The following is an 18,939-nucleotide window of genomic DNA, read 5'->3' as shown; positions in this document are numbered from 1 at the left end:
CAGCTGCCTTTGAACCACAGAGTGATGCCTACCTGCATCAGCGGCTAAGTACAGCTGTAGAACAGACAGACGTGGCCAACTTTAAAAATTACCTTTTTCCCCCATGACTTGCTTAGAAAATATGCACAGTGCAAAAAGTTTATAAAAATTGGGTTGGAATTTTAGAGTCTCTAACGGAGTTTCTTAGGAATTTTTGAAATATAGATTTTATTAAAATCCCCTGTTTTCTTTAAAAAGCAATATTAACCCAAACAGCTGATCCTTATTCTGGTTCTTTTGCATCTGAATTTTTAAGTTAATCACCCTTAATTACCTTTCATAGCAAGAGCCAATAGCAAAGGACTGAAAGAAACAGGTTGGAAGCTCAGTAGATCCCAAGGTTTCCCTAAGAGCTCCTGGAAAAAAAAAAAATTGCAACTAATCTTCATCTGTGTAGAGAAACACAAATCCCAGGGTCACTGCCACTAAATCGGCAGACCAATGTGATGAGCACTGCCGTCAATATGGCTATTCTACCTTGACTTTTGAATGTCAAAAATAATATGGACAGAATTGACTAAGCAGTCTCCGAGGTACTGCCTTTAAAATTTTTAACTTTACGGCCATTAAATATTGAACAGATAATTGGATTTATCCCCTTCAGTGCTTTATGGATGTACAAAGTACCTACCTTCTCCTGTTTTATTCAAATTAATGGTGCTCTTTTAAAGTGTCTGCCCTGAGTGCACACTATAGCCGACTCATTAAAAGGATGCTTCATCCTCTGCTTACCAACTCTTTTCTCCATTTGCTGTGAGAGGGCAAAAACCACACTCAAACCCACATTGACAGTCAAGGGCAAATTCATTGAGAGTCACCCTTAAACCTAGACTTTTCCCTCCCAAAACTCAAGTAAACAGTGTGATTTGGCAGTCGATTGGCTGTTATCACAGAAAACCACAACACAGAATCCATTTATTCTGTTTTTAATTAAAACATTTACAAATGCTTCTTTGCAACTGGGTAGCTTACTGCTACATTTTAAAATCGAGTCTGAAGAACATAGGGATGCCAGTACCTCTCTAGAGGATTAGCCAAAGGAAACCCTGGATTGTGTATTGGACAGGGAAAAAATATATACTCATGGAAAGGCTGTGCAATTCACACTGTGATAAGGAATTTCTATCAAGTATGACTAACACCTAAAAACGTACAGTCTGAAAATAACTCTGGTGGAGGTGTTAGTGGAAAGGGGTTAATGGAAATAATGTTTTCATTTTAAACAATATAAATCCACAACTGGCATTCCATTGGCCCGTGACCTCCCCTTACCCAATCCTTGTTCAAGTCATTTGCTAGTGTAATTGAAACCTTCTTTGAGAGTCTTTAGATTCCATTTCATGTTTTGGGGACAATGCAGCTAAAAGACATTTACCATCCATCTTTCTTAACGTTCCTAATCTAAATAGAAGACTCAAATCTAAGACTGTGCTTTTGATGGATCACTCGCCTCCCTATACAGTAGAGCTTAAAGAGATCCTATTATTGCTTTCAGAACCCTTACAGAAAACATACATTCATACTCATTTTAGTTTTTACCACCTAGCCACCTAGCTGAACATCATATATTTATTTTTAAAATGTGCTTTCAAAACAAAACAAAACAAAAACAGATTTTCAATTAAAAATTTCAAAAGAACAAGTTAGAAACAACTGACCCATTAAATGCAGATGGGAAAAAAGGCTTAACAACATAACATGTTAACAATTACAAAATTGTGGAAATAGGATTTGCTGCTCCTGAGTAAAATGCTAAAGATATTCCAAAGCTTTTCCTATGTGTGAGTACTTCTAATACAGGTCTCCATCTGTTCACTTCTCTCAGAGTTGAAACAGGCAATAAAACAATGCCTCCAGCCAGCCAGCCAGCAAATGCCTTTACTGTGACTCTACTAAGGGACATGCATCTGAGAATCATCTCAATTATTCTATTATATATTTGAAAATATGATTTTTACTTTATGTTTGCCTTGGAATGTATACAAAGTCTATCTAATAAGAAGTGGACCAATTCGTAATTGTTTATAGCAAGAAAATGTAAAGGATTAAAGAAAACAAAAAAAGAGCCCACCTCAGGTACATATTAAACTGGAGCTAACTTAATCAAGATTTTGCAATCTGCCAGAAAATCCCTCCCAAATATAAGTAGATAAAGCCTTAATTTCACCACTCAAATTGACTGCCCAGACCAGCTAATTGACTGCACAAAGGCAGTCTCCCTTCATCTCCATTTCTAAGTTCCTTGACTTAACAAAAGTCACAACTGACCAGTATCAAAAATACAAGCAAAGCTTGCTGACAGCTCCCTAGACCCTACCTTCCTAGTATCTTTGGTGTTCAAGCTACTTTATTTCTTCCCTGCACTGGGATTTCCTATATAAGAACAGGATAAAACTGAACAATTCAGATATTAAGATTACATGAGTTACCTCTAACAAAATTACCTGCTGGAATGAAAGGAGCAATTTTGAAGTTTGTTGCCAGCCTTAATTCTACAAATCAAGATCTGTCCTGGAACACCATTTCACCTTAACCTGTCTGGCAGTTCATTAAGTCATTCAGGATTAACTGTTGTGAGTCCACCATTCCACAAACTCCAGTTGTAATTTTGAAAAAGAAAAGGACATGAGACTATTGCATGGGCAAATATTAAAAAAGAAAGCCTATATATCTGACCACAACCCTAAGTGGGAGGAACACTTATATCCTATGCAGAGCTGGTATATATGTCAGTCTTTGTATTAAATGTATTTTTAAATCTTATTGTTTAAAAAAAAAGACACGTCTTAGTCTATTTTCTGTTGTTTATAACAGAATACCAGAAACGGGGTAGTTTATAAAGAAAAGAAATTAATTTCTTATAGTTATGGAGGCTGAAAAGTACAGGGTCAAGGAGCCACATCTGGTGAGAGCCTTCTTGTTTGAAGGAACTCTCTGCAGAGTCTCAGGCTGGCACAGGGCATCACATGGTGAAGGGGCTGAGTCTGCTAGCTCAGATCTCTCTTCCGCTTCTCATAAAGCCACCAGTCCGGCCGGGCGAGGTGGCTCACGCCTGTAATCCCAGCACTTCAGGAGGCTGAAGGGGGTGGATCACGAGGTCAGGAAATCGAGACCATCCTGGCTAACGCGGTGAAACCCCGTCTCTACTAAAAATACAAAAAAATTATCCGGGCGTGGTGGCGGGCGCCTGTAGTCCCCGCTACTTGGGAGGCTGAGGCAGGAAAATGGCGTGAACCCGGGAGGCGGAGCTTGCAGTAAGCCGAGATCGCGCCACTGCACTCCAGCCTGGGCGACAGAGCAAAAACTGTCTCAAAAATAAATAAATAAATAAATAAATAAATAAATAAATAAAGCCACCAGTTCTACACTTCTATAACCCATTAATCTATAACTCGTTAATCCATTAACCCATGAATAGATTAATCCATTCATGGGGGCAGTCACCTCTTAAAGGCTTTACCTCTCAATACTGCCATACTGGGAACTAAATTTCAACATGAGTTTTGGAGGAGACAAACATCCAACCAAAGCAACATGTAATCAAGAGTTTAACCCTTGAAAAATGTACATACTTGATATATCCACCATTCAAAGATGTTTTCAAAGTTAAACTAGAAGAGGGGGAACTAATTAAATTTATCACCAGGAAGCTAGCATCAAAGAGGTAAAATTTAAAAACAGCAACAACCACCAGGTAGCAACAGTGTATGGAAGCAGGGAACATAACCTATAGCACAAAGACAAAGGGGCTAAGCAAGCCTTCGTCATGAAGTGCCTGTCACTTGCCTTATCTGTGAACCAACCATTTCGTATTTTCTACTATACAAAAAGCTAAGGCTGGTCACAAGAACCAAGGGTTGCTTTTGTTCCCTTTGAATGTCTAATAAGTATGCTTGATTAAAAAATAAAATAATTTAAAAGAATAAAGGTGATCATTTTAAACTCGAAGAGATGAACGCCATTTGCTATAAATAAATGACCAACTTCTAGCAGTAATACATGTCTCAGTATACCTTTATACAGAGTTTTGAATTTGGAAAGCACATTAGTGTTCCACATATTCAAAAAATAAAATTAATAAACAAAGATGGGAAAGATAAAAACCTAAAATTGAAAGCAAAATGAAGCAAAGGGAAATGGATGTACTTCAAATTAAAAACATAACCACTATGATGAGAGGTGAGAAAAAGAATAATATAAGTTATGATCTCAAAATTTTACTATCTGCCCTATTCTAAGAAAGTGTGGAGGGAAAACATGTCCTGAACTTCGTTAGTAGGTCTTTTTCTGTACTAGTATGGGTGACATAATTTGAATCTATTTTTAGATGTATTAGAGGACTGAGTAAATGAACAAATGTGTTTGGAGGCAGGGTTTTCACTGTGGAAGAATAATACCTTATAGAATGGAGATAAGCATTCTCTGTGAAAATGGTTTGAATTCGGAAGTCTTACTGTGAACTCAGAATTCCTAAAATATGTGCTTGTGTATGCATACATGCATGTGTGTGTATATTATTTTTCCTGTCTCCTAAAAAAGGCCTAGAATCAAATCCACCCTGTTAGTAAGTAGCATACCTAGTACCCCAATATTGGTTTCTAATACCTTTCTCCTCTAAAAACAAACAAACAAAAACAAAAAACAAAAACAGAAGTCATCAGAGAAATGGTTGATTACAGGGCTAGGGCAGAGAAAGGACAAGATAAGGCTAGCACATCTCACACCAGAAAAAGTTAGTGCTGAGAAAATGATAGGAGTATATTAGAAGAACACAAGATACAATCTAAAGGGGTCCCCACCAATTAAATCTAGGATAATTTGAGCACTGAAATAATTAAGGAAAGTAATGAACTATATATACCATTAAAAAGGGGAGTCTATAAGTCAATACGACTGATAGGCAGATAGATAGATAGATAGATAGATAGATAGATAGATAGATAGATAGATAGATAATGAAAAGATGGATGGATGGATAGAAAAATTATTTATAGGAGAATGCTAACTACTGACTGGTAAAAGTTGATGAAGTGTTATAGTTGGAAAATCACCATAGAAAAGACTGGTTCAAGCAAGGATCATCAATAGAGGTTAAATCTAAGGGGCGAGTTTTGAAGAGGAACAAGATATTTGCATGCTCTTAAAGTGCCTTCCCACGGATTGCTTATTAGTTGTAAGGGTTAATATAGTAACTATACAGTAGAAAAACAGGCAATGCCCTGATCAAATAACCAAAATTACTATCACCAACAAAGGGTAGAAGGACATTGGGTATTACATTGGATATCTCTGGATGTAATAGTGTAATCTCCAGAATAACACTGAAGGACATGTTACTTCAATATTATTCTGGTTGAGAATACACAGCCTTAATCTCCTCATGACAAAACATCAGACAAACTCAAATAAAAACTTTTTTACTTAAAAAATAAAAGAGGTGGGGGACTTCTGTATATTTTTTAATGTCAATGTCACAAAAGACAAAGCCTAAAGAACTGTTCCCCATTAAAGGAGATTGAAGAGACATAATAGCTAGATTCAAGATGTAATCCTGGACTGGATCTTGCACTGTAGGGAGGAAAACTGCTATAAAGGATATCATTAGATCAATTGACCAAACTGAAATATGGAGAATGCTGACAGAAGATTAGATAAAAGTATTACGTCAATGTTAAATTTCCTGAAGCTAATAATTATACCATAGTTACATAAGAAAATCTTATTCTTTGGAAATATATTCTGATGTATTTTGAGGCAAAGGGACATGGTGTATGCAACTTACCCTAGAATGGTGCAGAAAAAAATGCACAGAGAAAGATGGACGGGAAAAAGAAAAAGAAGGAAGGAGTGAAAAAGACGGAGTGTTCACAGACACAAATGATAAAGCAATTGGAATAAAATGTCAATAAGAGATGAATCCATGTAAAATGAATACGGTGTACTTTGTACTATTTTTGCAACTTTTCAGTAAGTTTGAAACGATTTCCAAATAAAAAATGTAAACAACAACAAACAAAACAATGTCTTCACTCACACAGCCTTGTGAATTTAAAATAACATACACGGTGTTCTTAATCTCATAACTTTATTTCTGGAAATATCACCTCAATGTGGAAAAAGTCATATGTGCAAAGATATTTGTCAATGCATTGTTTATAAAAACAAACAACTTGAAAATACCACATGTAGTTTTCAAAAACTGAGAATGGTTAATTAAATTATGCTATGCAAATTCCAAAGAACACTATGCAGTATTTAAATGTTTACAAAAGTTTATAACAACGGGAAACACATGACATGATATTAAGTGCAAACAACAGGACTAAAGATGATACCTATAGCACGATCACAACTAAGTAAAACAGGCAGATAAAAGGAAAAACCTTAGACAAAAATGCCTAGAAAGAAATCCAAGAAACTGTCAACATTAGTCATCTGTTCCTAGGAGATGGTTCATGGATGATTTTTTTCCTTTCTACTAATAATTAATTAGATATATAGGCTAATAATTATATAATACAAGAGAAGCTTTCTTCTTTAAATAATTTAATAAAAGTTAATAGGAATAAGTTACATTTACGTAAGTTCTTCGGGAACACCTGTTATGTAAGTAAATGATACTGTGGATGTGTGACTATCAAAATGGAATCTGAGTTACTTGCAGTCTCAAAGATGGGAAATGAAACAGAGAAGTCATACTAGGAGACAGTCATACTAGGAAGAGATAATCATACTAGGGATGACTAGTATGACAAGCAGTACTTTAGTTGTGCATCCACACATTCAGGAGCCAGTGATGCCTCTTTTCTCCTTATGCTGAGCCATCAGAGGATTGTGGGATTACTGTCTACCCTCTCATCCCATCTCCCCCCATCTCACAGGAGAAAAAAGGAAAAGCAGTGGTGCTTACAAAGATGGAGCATGTGACAGCGGCTTCACTGATTTCGAGCTATTAATTTTTTAGCTAAACAGTCACATTTCTTACCACTCCTGCTCAGAGTATACGTACGTTCAAGATGAAATTCTCCAATATTCTACAAGTAGAACTGGACAAGCCCAATTATATTGGGAAATGGTGATATTCACTGAGAGAGAGGGAGAGGGGGAAAGGGTTGGGGGACAGGGAGGAGAGGGAGGAAGGGAGGTGAGAGAGAGGAGAGAGGAAGTGTAGAGAAATAAAGGAAGGAGAGAAGTAGGGGACAGAGGGAGAGAAAAAGGAGAAAAGCGGGGCAGAGACTGAGGCAGAGAAAGGGTAAGAAAAAACACCTGTGCTTTGAAAAACTAGGTGACAATGATCAGATGTAAATGTTTAGTTAACTGAAACGCTGAAAGGAAAATTGAAACAGCACCGCCATTCATTTTCTAATAGGTTGCCGGAGTCACCAGCAAAAGGTTAGGCTACTCTTTAAAAAAAAAAAAAAAAAAAAAAAGGTTGGGGGAGCAGTTGGGAGTATTACGAGAATAGTGTATGACAAAACAAAAGAGGAAGTTTCTACATTAAACAATTATTACAGCTCAGTTGCTGTTTAAGACCATCACATTTGTGAGCATTTAATTATATTTATTTCTTAATGTACCCTGGTTTGAGTAATCTTGAACTATGAATCTCATAAACTCAGCCAATGAAATAATTAAAATTCTTTTGCCAAGTTGATGTGTATGAAAAAGTCAAACACTTCATTTAAAATTTATGTGAGGCACATTCATAAGAATACACTAATTTCTCATTCAGATTTCAAATTGAATCCATTTAATGACTGCCGATAGCAAAGCAATAGGAATGCATAAAAGAATAGTCATACAATCGACAATTACCCAAAGTTCCTCTCATGTTTTATGAATCAACAATTGTCTCCTAACTTGTCAAAGAAATCAGTGTGAATTAGCGTCTAGAATCTTATAACCTGTCTGCATTAAACTATAAAAAAAAGAGTACAATTAGACATACAATTTAAAGAATTCATCAATTTAAATGAACAAAAATAAAGAACTTCTCTGTGATCCCATGCTCCTTTTCAAGACAACACACTCTCAGGGCTGTCTGGTTTACCACTATTTCTTCTTCACATTCATGTTCTTTATCAGCAAAACGATTACAATGGTCTTTCAGACTTGAGTGATGAATGACAAAACAACACAGTTCCATTCTAAAATATGAATGGCTTTGGAGCACAGCTCCAAAAATGAACTGCAATGGTTATGCCAGAGAATAAATAACACCCAGCAACAGAATCAAATTCTAAAATTAAGCAAGAAAAAGATGTAGAAATAAAAGAAGGAGGAAAAGGCAAAAGAGAAGAGGAGGAGGATGGGGGAGGCAGAGAGGGATCCAGAAATTTCAACACCTGCATCATGAAAATGGTTTCTTCCTTTTTCCCCTGAAACAAAACATAACACTAGCACTTACTGCAAGACAGATTAAATTATTTCTCACCAGGCGGTGAAGAAATCTCACTCCGCCCTCAAATTCACATTGACAAAACTTCTCTTACAGCTATGCACATTCTGACATACAGCAGCCACAAACTCAGTGCTCTGGTGTTGCAGCAGGTGAAGTTTGATTAAAGGCAGAGTTCCTGCCCATACATGTGAACAGGAAGATCAACTTACAAACCCCTTCAACAGTGTATAGCAGGGCTCTGGACCAAGGTGATTCATTTTAGCTATCCTAAAAAGGAGATCACCCACAGAGCACAGAATTAAACCGTGTTATTAAAAAACAAAATAGCAGGCCCACACTAACAATATCACCACAAAGAACAAATATTTCTATACAAGAAAAACAACAAGTCAATTTTGTTCATATGTCATATTCTCATTATGGCCAGTCCCAACCATTCTATTTAAGATTGTAACCCTTTCCCTAGTACTCCTACTCCTTCTTATCCTGCTTATTTTTTTCCACAGTTGCTGTCATTCTTAAAATACTACACAATTTGTTCATTTATTGTGTTAATTGTTTATTTCTTACTCCCCACTCCAATATATGTTCCATACAGGGGGAGGTATTTGTCTATTTACTCCAGTACCTGGCACATAATAGATACTCAATAAGTGTCTGTTAAATAAATGAGTCATTCATTAAGTTCAATGATTTCTTAAAGCTTTTCTTATTCAAGCAGAAAAGGCAAAAATTAGGCAGAGAATTTTCAAAGAGTTATAATAGGACATATAAGGGTTTATTATCTCTACTCTAAAAAGCCTATTTACATTGATTAAATACCACACAGACACACATATACATACACATTAAACACTGATTCAGAAATGGGCTAAAGAACCTAAAATGCTACTGAAAAGAAAAGCAAATTGTTAATAAAATTTTGGAGGAAAACAACCTCATTGACAGCAAATAAACACAAATTAAAACAAAATTATATTTTTCTTCTGCATAATGTATCAAATACTTTAAAAACTTAACATTCACATTCCCAAACACAAATGACCCTGCAGTAAGATGGTCATCTCCAGCCAGGAGGAATGAAATCAAAACAACCATTATCTGACCCAGGAATTTCAATTGTGAAACCTGCAAAGAAACACTATAAAATATAGGCAAAGACCAAATACAAAGATGTTCATAAAAGCAGTATTTACAGTAGAAAAATCTAGAGGATTAAAAGTGGTGAAACAAGCCAGGCACAGTAATCCTGTAATCCCATCTGCTCAGGAGGCTGAGGCTCCTGGGCCCAGGGAGGATCTCTTGGGCCAGGAGCTCAGGGCTATAGTATGCTATGCTTGCACCTGTGAATAGCCACTACAAACCAGCCTGGGCAACACAGTGAGACCCCATCTCTTCCAAAAAAAAAAGGAGAAATAGCCCATTCAATTATGATACATCCACAAAATTATTATATAGTCTTTAAAATGTATGCTTGAAGAATATTTATAAAGACAAAAGACTGCAAATAATAGTAAATAAATAAAAACAAGAAGAGTCTAATCTGAAGTAGGCATGGTAATATGCATGGAAAGTGAAAAATAGTAATATCAAGAATCTTTTTCTCTGGTAGGATTATAGCTGAATTTTGTCCTCTAAACTATACTTTTATGGATTCTCTTTTTCCATCAACATAAAGATTCTACCTTTAGAATTAGAAAAAAATTTTAAATGAAACAGATTTCATAGAAGACTGAAGGAAAGAAAGATTTAATAGAAAAGTTGGGATAAAATATACTTTTAAGGGTTGTCATTAAGCAAATAGAAGAATAAAGTCTTAGGAAATAAAGTATTAGAAAAAACGACCAAATGTTAACAGTATCTGACAAAAAAACACATAGAGGTTGCATTTTAAAAAAATAGAATGCATTCTTATTCCCCTATTAAAAAAAAAAATCCACAGCTCTGAATAACCTTATAAGGTCCACTCATTCCAAAATTATCTCATTAAAATTTGTATCTTAAAATTCAATCTGAAATTTGAAAGGGGATCTTTTCAGTTTTAGTTCCTAATCCACATAGCTATGAAAGAGGAACAAACCTGAAAAAAAAATGAGAAAATACAAAGCATTATGGCATTAGCACTGTTCTTAACATGAATATAAACTAAATTTATTGATAATAAATGAACTTTTCAATAAATCAGCCAAATACAGAGTCACCGACCACAGTAATAAATCATCTGCTAGGAAAAGGCTGAATTTATTGAAGAAAAAAAAAGAAAAAGAAAAAGAAAAATCTTTCTGGATGGTCAGAAGAAAAAACTACCCAAGCTCTTAGGGAAGCCCTTTTTCATAATACGTACAGGTAGAGTAATCATTTTGACTATCTAAAACAAATTCAAACATTTAAAACAAAGACAATGGTTGTGCTTACAGATCTAGATCTACAGACTTAACATCTGCACATGCTCTTTGGAAGTCTACAAAAGCAGTGTCAACAGAAACATTAACATCCTTTGCAGTCATCTGACAGCACTGCTTCATAAAATTACATCAGATCTCTATCTAAAGCAAGTATTAGGGCTATCCATACACGCAGAAAAAGAGAATGTGAAGGGAAAGTAAGAAAATTCAAGCAAACCTATTACTTTTCTTTTAAGCTCAAATATATTTCTTAAGGCTAAACATCAGAAGCAAGATGCTTGGATATCAACACTTTCCTTTATGACTTTAGCTTTCTATCTAGCTCCAGAGGGAAAATCATGTTTACAAGAACCACGAGACATGTGAAAAGCAATAACCAAGATAAATGAAAAAAAAAAAAAAAATGCCGGATTAGGTTTTAGTCAGAACTTTATTGCAAAGGTACTTTGTTTTATGAGATGAAGAAATCTACTTCTCGTCTTCTCTAGCATTACATATTGAAAAACAAAAACATGATTAAACCATTCTTTTAATGTCACCTCATCATTTATAAAGAGCTTAAGGAAAACAATTTGCATGCAGACTGAGCACACTACAGAGATGGTGCATAGTGTGCAACCCAACGTCAAAAACTAAAGTTCAATTTCCAGTGCTAATCAAGTTTCTAAAACGGGAGCCCTGTTGATTTCCCTATGAGCCACATGATTTTTGTTTTATAGTCTTGATGCAAAATTTCCTAAAATTTTGAAGCCAATTTTTTTAAAAAGTAGAAAATAAAAAACAAAACACTAGAGATAATTAATGTTCATCCATTATTCATTCCAAAAGAAAGGGAAAAATTCATGGTCAGAGATTGATTACTTGTATAGTATGTTCTTGTAACAGAGGAAATGAGACTTTGCATAAAGTAGGAAGGGACGCAACAGATTTATAAAAATTAAGTACATGTGTGATATTTAGACTTGCCTTTGATCAATTTTCAGCTATTCATATATAGCAAGCAGAAAGCAAACTTGTCTGTATATCAGAATCACTTAAAGATATTTTTAACCACATCCCCAAACAATTAGATCACAATCTTTGGGGGTGATAGCAGGCATTCAGGATTTCTTGATGCTCTCCAAGTTTGGGAATCATTGACATAAAGTACAGAAAACAAACAAATTCTTCTGCCTTCTTTGAGATTTATCATCAGGATTATCCCAGAGAATTGAAGGGGGAAAAAAGATAAAGAAAAGGAAAAGGAAAAAGTTGGGAAAAATACTAAACCAGTGCATTAATCTACATCTGCTTTTTAAAGCAGATCATTTACACACATACTCACTGCTGTTTCTGAAGCTGGCTTAACAAAATGCTGAAAAAAAAATCATGATAGAGGTACATGGCATATTATGCTGACGTGAGTTTCTACGGCACAGCCCCAGTCCTTTAAGAAGGATGCTGATTTGGGTGAGAGAGCAGAAGAGAGATTATTCTCATAAACACAAAAAAAGGTACGCAGATTCCAAGGTGACTACCACAGCTTTCTAGTGACAAATCGCCACCAATCAGAGATGCTTGAAATGTGAACTTGCTTAACCTTGCCTACTTTAATGGTTTATTTTAATAAGGGGAAGGATATTAAAACTCTCTATTAAGTTCAAACACGGAGAAGAGGACAAGAAAAAAATCCCAAACCCTGTAATTCCAACTTTTTTTAAAAAGACTCACTGTAGCTAATTTTCTAATTTTACATATTATTTAAACATAGCCCAAAAGATTTTATTTGTTACATAGCATTTTATTCTCCTTCTATCCCATATTTCTTTTTTAAAGAAATCATTTAAGGTACATGCATTTCATTTGTACTATTGGTTCATGACATTCAAAGACTTCATCATGCACACAGGATCACCTGTGTACTTAGCTTAACTCTGTGGAAATCTCTCATCCCTAGGAAAGAACCTAGATTATTTTTATGCCATCCAAATGGGGGACTGTCCCAGATACCAGATGACGAAGGGGCCCCTGAGGGACCATAATGCTAACGTGCTATGAGCACTATACAATTTGACTTCAAAGATGCCTCTCTGTTTGGCAGGGCCTCCACATATGTCCTGTGAATAATAAAGATGTGGTTGTCACTGGCGGTGGAAGCAAAGGGTGCATGTCCTTGTGAATGTGACCACATTAGATTTAAGATAGAAGAAAGTCCTTTACAAGAAAAACAGAAAAAATGGTGTATCAATTTATGTGCTACAGACATGGTTTGCTTCATTACTGTAGCATAGGATTAAAAACATAAATCTTGACCACTCTTCAGAGAGCTAGGGTTGAGCTACATAACATTTTTTCCTTAGTGGTGGCTTTTGGCATTTTGGTCATTTCAACAATATTCGTTGGCCAACCTTCAACAAGTCACCACTTAACTAACTTTATTTATTTATTTTTTTTTTAGGAGCACATAAAGATGAAGGGAATACTTCTTTTCCAAAACAGATATGCAGGAGATTAACTTTAGAGTTGTTCTATATCATCCTAAATTTTCCACTGCTTCTGTCCTGCAGTGAAGTCACAATACATCTGTGACAGAATAACTCCCATGGCAACAGGCTGACATCATAAACACCAGATTAAGACTTGGCTGCAAAGCCAAAGGAGATGATGGGCTGGGAAGGAAGAGGCTATAATTCAAACAAATCTCTTCCATAATAGCTATGGGAATACTAAACATTACTGGCCAAGTAAATTGCTTTCTGTATAAGTGTTCTCTTTTTTTGAAGTTTGCCCCAGTGTGAAAGTCTCTCTGTAAGTCAGAACCTTAGCATTATTTTAATGTACTGTTCTGTATTTAATAATCTTATGCTTCAGACATTAGTCTGTTACCATGGGAATGACAGCAGCACAAATACAGGATTATGGCTATCAAGCAGGAGAAAAGAAATTATGAATAAGCCTCGTTATGTTCAATAATTAGCAGCTACATGGAAAAAAACAAAACCATGAATTTAGGTTGATGCATTTATCTCAGTGTTTGAATACAACTCTGAGTGTGTTATTGCTTTAAAATGAGATTCTAACAAACTGCCAAAAACTTCATGACTAGCAGTTGTTACTCAGTGCTATAATTTAAAAATTCATCCTGTCCATCTCTTTTTTCTCCTATTTATATTCTTTCCCTGCAGAAGATTGGTAACTAATGGGTAATACACAACATTCCAAGATAGATTCTGGTATCTTGAGCCAACATATCAGGAGAACGGCACAGAAAAACTGAACATTACCAGCCCCTCTACCTTAGCTAACTGTAAAATGAACAACTTCCAAGGAGCTGCTGCTACTCTCCCACAAAATGAAAAGTCAATGTATCAAGATGTAGAATAGTACAGCTAAGCACAAGGCTCCTCCCCAATCAAACAGAAGCAGAATGAAGATCATTATCAATAAAAGCACTGGCCTAGAGTTCTATCAATAAATTGATATGTAACCCAAGGCAGGTCTTCTTTCTTTGAGTTTCAGTTTCATCAACTTTGAAGTGAGAATAATAGAGCATAAAAGTCAAACTTGAACCAACACATGATCTGTATAGCTCATTTTTTAAATTCTCAAGTGACAATAAGAGACATTGTACTCTATCACGTTTACGTTAATGACTAAGGAAGTGTGCCATACAGTTAGAACTCTTAACAAGGCATGCACCCCTTTGCTAATTGTAGAACAGATGAACAACATGGTAGATAAAAATTTTGAGACTACCAAAGAGGGTTAGAACAATACCTCCTAAACCCAAAGACTACATCCAAATATTGAAGAAAGTACTACAGCAATGCCACAGCATCAAGTCTTCCCTGAATATTTGGGGAAATGGGCACATTGCTACACTTTTGGCATCCTGTGGAATCACTCACCCTCTCTACAAGAGTATCATTACTCATTATCCCATCCAAATCAGATGTCAAGAATGAAATCTTAATCTACTCATAAATCAGTAAACACTCAACTAAGATCAACAGCTCCTCGGTACTTTCAAATTTCCTTAATCCCCTCTTCCATGAGGTTTCTGCATTCAATGGCAATGGTACAACACATCACTGGGGGAAAGTAATTTTAGAACGTGCCATCCAAATTAACTGGTCGTGAATAGGCTCTGATTAAAATATAAAGGGCTTTTAAAATAATTTAAAATGATTCACTGGAACTAATGTGGAGATATTTTAATCTCTGAATGTGCAATGAACTGTAGTCTCCCTTGGCCCCAGCATCTCCTTAGAGAGGAACATTTCTAGTCAGGCCTTATGCCACTGGATAAGAGGTATTTGAGCCATATGAACTAAAATGCCCATGCCTGAATTTCCCCCTGACTTTTCTCACTTGTGTCTCTCCAACTTAGGCATGGTTCTCTTCCACTTTCCAAACCAAATTGTATATACTTTTCCTTCTCAGTGAATATTGCTCATCTGTTTACTAGGCCAGATAGCTAGCTAATTCTAAACACAACAATGTGACAATTATTTAAAGAATCACATGAGATCAAACAATCTCAGCTTACATTCTTTAGTCATTTGTATAAATTCCATTTTAGATTAAACAAAAGAAGATTTTCCCAACTTAATATTCTAACATATTTATTTACAGGGATTCCACTAAGGCCACTTGTGAAACAATATCTAAGCCACATTTAACTAGGCTCTTTTAATGTGACTGTGACATTCAAGAAGATGGCTCAGGCTTTGAAAAGTGCCTACTTAGACCCACTACAGATTCCTTTACAAAATCCTTTGGTGCCTGGTCTCCAAGATTTCCTGAATCTCAGCCAAAGACCCTTCAGATAACAGGAGAGGAGAGTTACTCTCTATTTTTCTACATTCTAGACGTTGTTGTTTCTTTCTGAGCCATGGGATAGAGCTGGAAAGAAGAAATGAGCAACAAAATCTATATATTGGAGCACTGTGATAAGGATAGATATTCCCTGATTTACTCTTCCCAACAATCTGATATGTAGTTATTATTATACCTACTGAGTAAATGAGGAAGGAGAAGAAGAAAAAGATATCCAACTGAGTTATCACACAGTAATGAAAAAGTGAAAATCAAACCTAATACAACTCTAAAACCCAAGTTCTTTCTGTTGTATTCTTATTAAAATCCAGTCTTCCTGAAAGTTGGAAGCTAGTCCTTTCATTCTTCTGTGTAATCTCAGAGACTACACATACAAAGAGTTCTTAACAAAACATGCATATCAAGTAAAAAAGGCAAAGTGTTTACAAGAAATTATCTAGTTTCTTTTGTCAAGCCAATCCCCTGGCCCAGACCAGACCAGACCAGAGCACACGCGAGAAGTATGACTTACTACTACAGCATCAGAGAAGAGGAAGGAAACCCTCAAAATCCATCCATTTTGAAGCTGATGTATCCGAGCATAAGATTGTCACTTACCTAAAAGAAATACGAGAGAAAACACCATTATTGTAAACGTAGACATTTACCTCTTAGAAACTTTACCTACTAATATATTAAAATATACTTTAATTTTATAGTCAGTGTATCCTGAGCACAATAGTATAAAAAGAGCTGTTTTTTCATCTTTCAATTTTTCAAAGCCATCCTCATTATCTTTTTACAGAGTATTTAATTCCAGTCTTTTTCTCACCTTTACCTGGAACAGTCTAACTTTTTGTGATGATAAAACATCTTTAAAAGATTGATGTATCTTCTTTCCAGAAAAATCACATATAGAAACCTCTTTTATATAGCGTTAGCCAGTTCACAGTCCACCTGCGGTCTACCCACTGACCTATATGATGAACATCATATGAGAGCAGGCTGTAGGATATCCCTGAATCTTACACATACTTCATAATTTGCTTCAGAAGCGCACAAAAACTTTAAATTTCCAGAAACATGTGATGTATGTACAAAATTCTGCACCCAGCCTATATAAAATGCTCATTCTTTTTCAGAATACATGTCCTATCAACAAAGAATTGGTCAATACTAGGTGGCAAAGAAAGTCTCTAGAAATAGCAAAGAAATGCCAGCTACTTAGATGCCAACTAGGTCTGTTGGCTATAAAAACTTAAATAAATTAAAAACAAACCAACCAAATAATTACCAAGAAAACATAAAAAAGAAAAACAGTGTATGTGTGTGTCTGTGTTCTACATTGGGATAGGGAAGAGGCAGGCACTACCAGATATTTTTAAATATTATAAAGCTTCTACAAGTGGAAGAGTGTGGTTTTGCTGCATGAAGAAACAGAACAATAGAACAAAAAGCTCAGAAAGTGAAAAAAAGTACACATAGAAAATTGTATATGATGAGAGATCACACCTCCGATCAATGTGGGAAAAGATGGCCTTTTTAATAAATAATGTTTGGACAAGTGGACAGCCAATGGAAAAAATTAAATTGCATTCATACTTCACATATCAGAATACTCTCAAAATCAGACCTACATATATATATGGTGGCGATATATATATATCTTATATATATATCATATATATCTTACATATATGTCGTATATATCTTTTTTTTTTGAGATGGAGTCTCACTCTGTCGCCTAGGCTGGAGTGCAGTGGCGCAATCTTGGCTCACTGCAAGCTCCGCCTCTGGGGTTCACGCCATTCTCCTGCCTCAGCCTCCCGAGTAGCTAGGACTACAGGTGCCGACGCCACCAGCCTAGCTAATTTTTTGTATTTTCAATAGAGACAGAGTCTCACCGTGTTAGCCAGGATGGTCTCGATCTCCTGACCTCGTGATCCATCTGCCTTGGCCTCCCAAAGTGCTGGGATTACAGGTGTGAGCCACCGTGCCCAGCCTATCATATATATCTGATATGTATCATATATATCTTTTATATATATATATGCTTATTTGCTGGTGATATATATAAGCATACAGAAAGATGCTCCACATCATATTTCATCAGGGAAATGCAAATTAAACAACAATGACGTATCACTATACACCTATTAGAATGGCCAAAATCCAGAAAACCGACAACACCAAATGCTGGGGAGGGTGTGGAGCAGCAGGAACGCTCAGTTATTACTGGCAGGAAGGCAAAATGGTACAGCCACTTTTGACAACAGTTTGGCAGTTTCTTACAAAAATAAACATACTCTTACCATACAATTCAGCAATCATGCTCCTTGGTATTTACCCAAGAGTTGAAAACTTATGTCCACACAAAAACCTGCACGCAGATGTTTATAACAGCTTTATTCATAATTGCCAAAACTTGTAGGCAATAAAAACGTCCTCCACTAGGTGAATCAATAAACAAACTGTGGTATATACAGACAATGGAATGGTATTCAGTGCTAAAAAGAAATGAGCTATCAAGCCATGAAAAGATATAGAGGAACCTTAAATTCATATTAATAAATGAAGAAGCCAAACTGAAAAAGCAACCATGTTGTATGATTCTAGCTATATAACATCCTGGAAAATACAAAACTATGGAGACAGTAAAAAGATTAGGGGTGGGCCAGGTGCGGTGGTTCACACCTGTAATCCCAGCACTTTGGGAGGCCGAGGCGGGTGGATCATGAGGTCAGAAGTTTGAGACCAGCCTGGCCAACATGGTGAAACCCCATCTCTACTAAAAACACAAAAATTTAGCCAGGCATGGGGGCGCATGGCTGTAGTCCCAGCTACTCAAGAGGCTGAGGCAGAAGAATCGCTTGAACCCGGGAGGCAGAGGTTACAGTGAGCCAAGATTGTGCCACTGTAGCCTGGGTGACAGAGCAAGACTCCATCTCCAAAAAAAAAAGATCAGGGTTGCCAGAGATATAAGGGAGGAAGGAATGAACTGGCAGAAGGCAGAGGATGTTTAGGGCAGTGAAAATACTGTATAAGGATGAACATGTGTCATTATACATTTGTTGAAACCCGCAGAATGGACAACACCAAGTGTGAACCCTAACGTAAACCATGGACATTGGGTGGTGACGGTGTGTCAGTGTAGGTTCATCAACTGTAACGAACATACCACGCTGGTAGGGGATGTTGATAACAGGAAAGGCTACGCATGTGTGGGGACAAGGAAATCTCTGTACCTTCTTTTTAATTTTGCTGTGAATTTAAAACTGCTACGAAAAAATTAAGTCT

General features: G+C 36.1%; 1 protein-coding gene and 2 long non-coding RNA genes across 9 annotated transcripts in view; 1 reads left to right on the top strand and 2 right to left on the bottom strand.

Annotated features, from left to right (window-relative positions):
• Positions 1 to 18,939, bottom strand: part of CADM1 (cell adhesion molecule 1) — a 332,199-nt gene that overhangs the window by 208,685 nt on the left and 104,575 nt on the right. The gene's annotated exons all lie outside the window — the stretch shown is intronic.
• Positions 7,451 to 18,939, bottom strand: part of LOC108582052 — a 103,163-nt gene continuing 91,674 nt past the window's right edge. Inside the window, exon 2 of the long non-coding RNA XR_001895170.3 lies at positions 7,451 to 16,260. This is a non-coding gene — a long non-coding RNA (uncharacterized LOC108582052). The remainder of the gene's footprint in view (positions 16,261 to 18,939) is intronic.
• LOC103877922 lies at positions 13,543 to 14,397 on the top strand. Its single transcript, XR_637846.3, has 2 exons — positions 13,543 to 13,632; positions 14,010 to 14,397. It is a non-coding gene; the product is annotated as an uncharacterized LOC103877922 (long non-coding RNA).

This window comes from Papio anubis, chromosome 12 (assembly GCF_008728515.1).
Source record: "Papio anubis isolate 15944 chromosome 12, Panubis1.0, whole genome shotgun sequence".
NCBI classification, from domain to species: domain Eukaryota; kingdom Metazoa; phylum Chordata; class Mammalia; order Primates; family Cercopithecidae; genus Papio; species Papio anubis.
The sequence above is the reverse complement of the archived record's forward strand: the minus strand, read 5'-3'. Positions and strand labels throughout refer to the sequence as shown.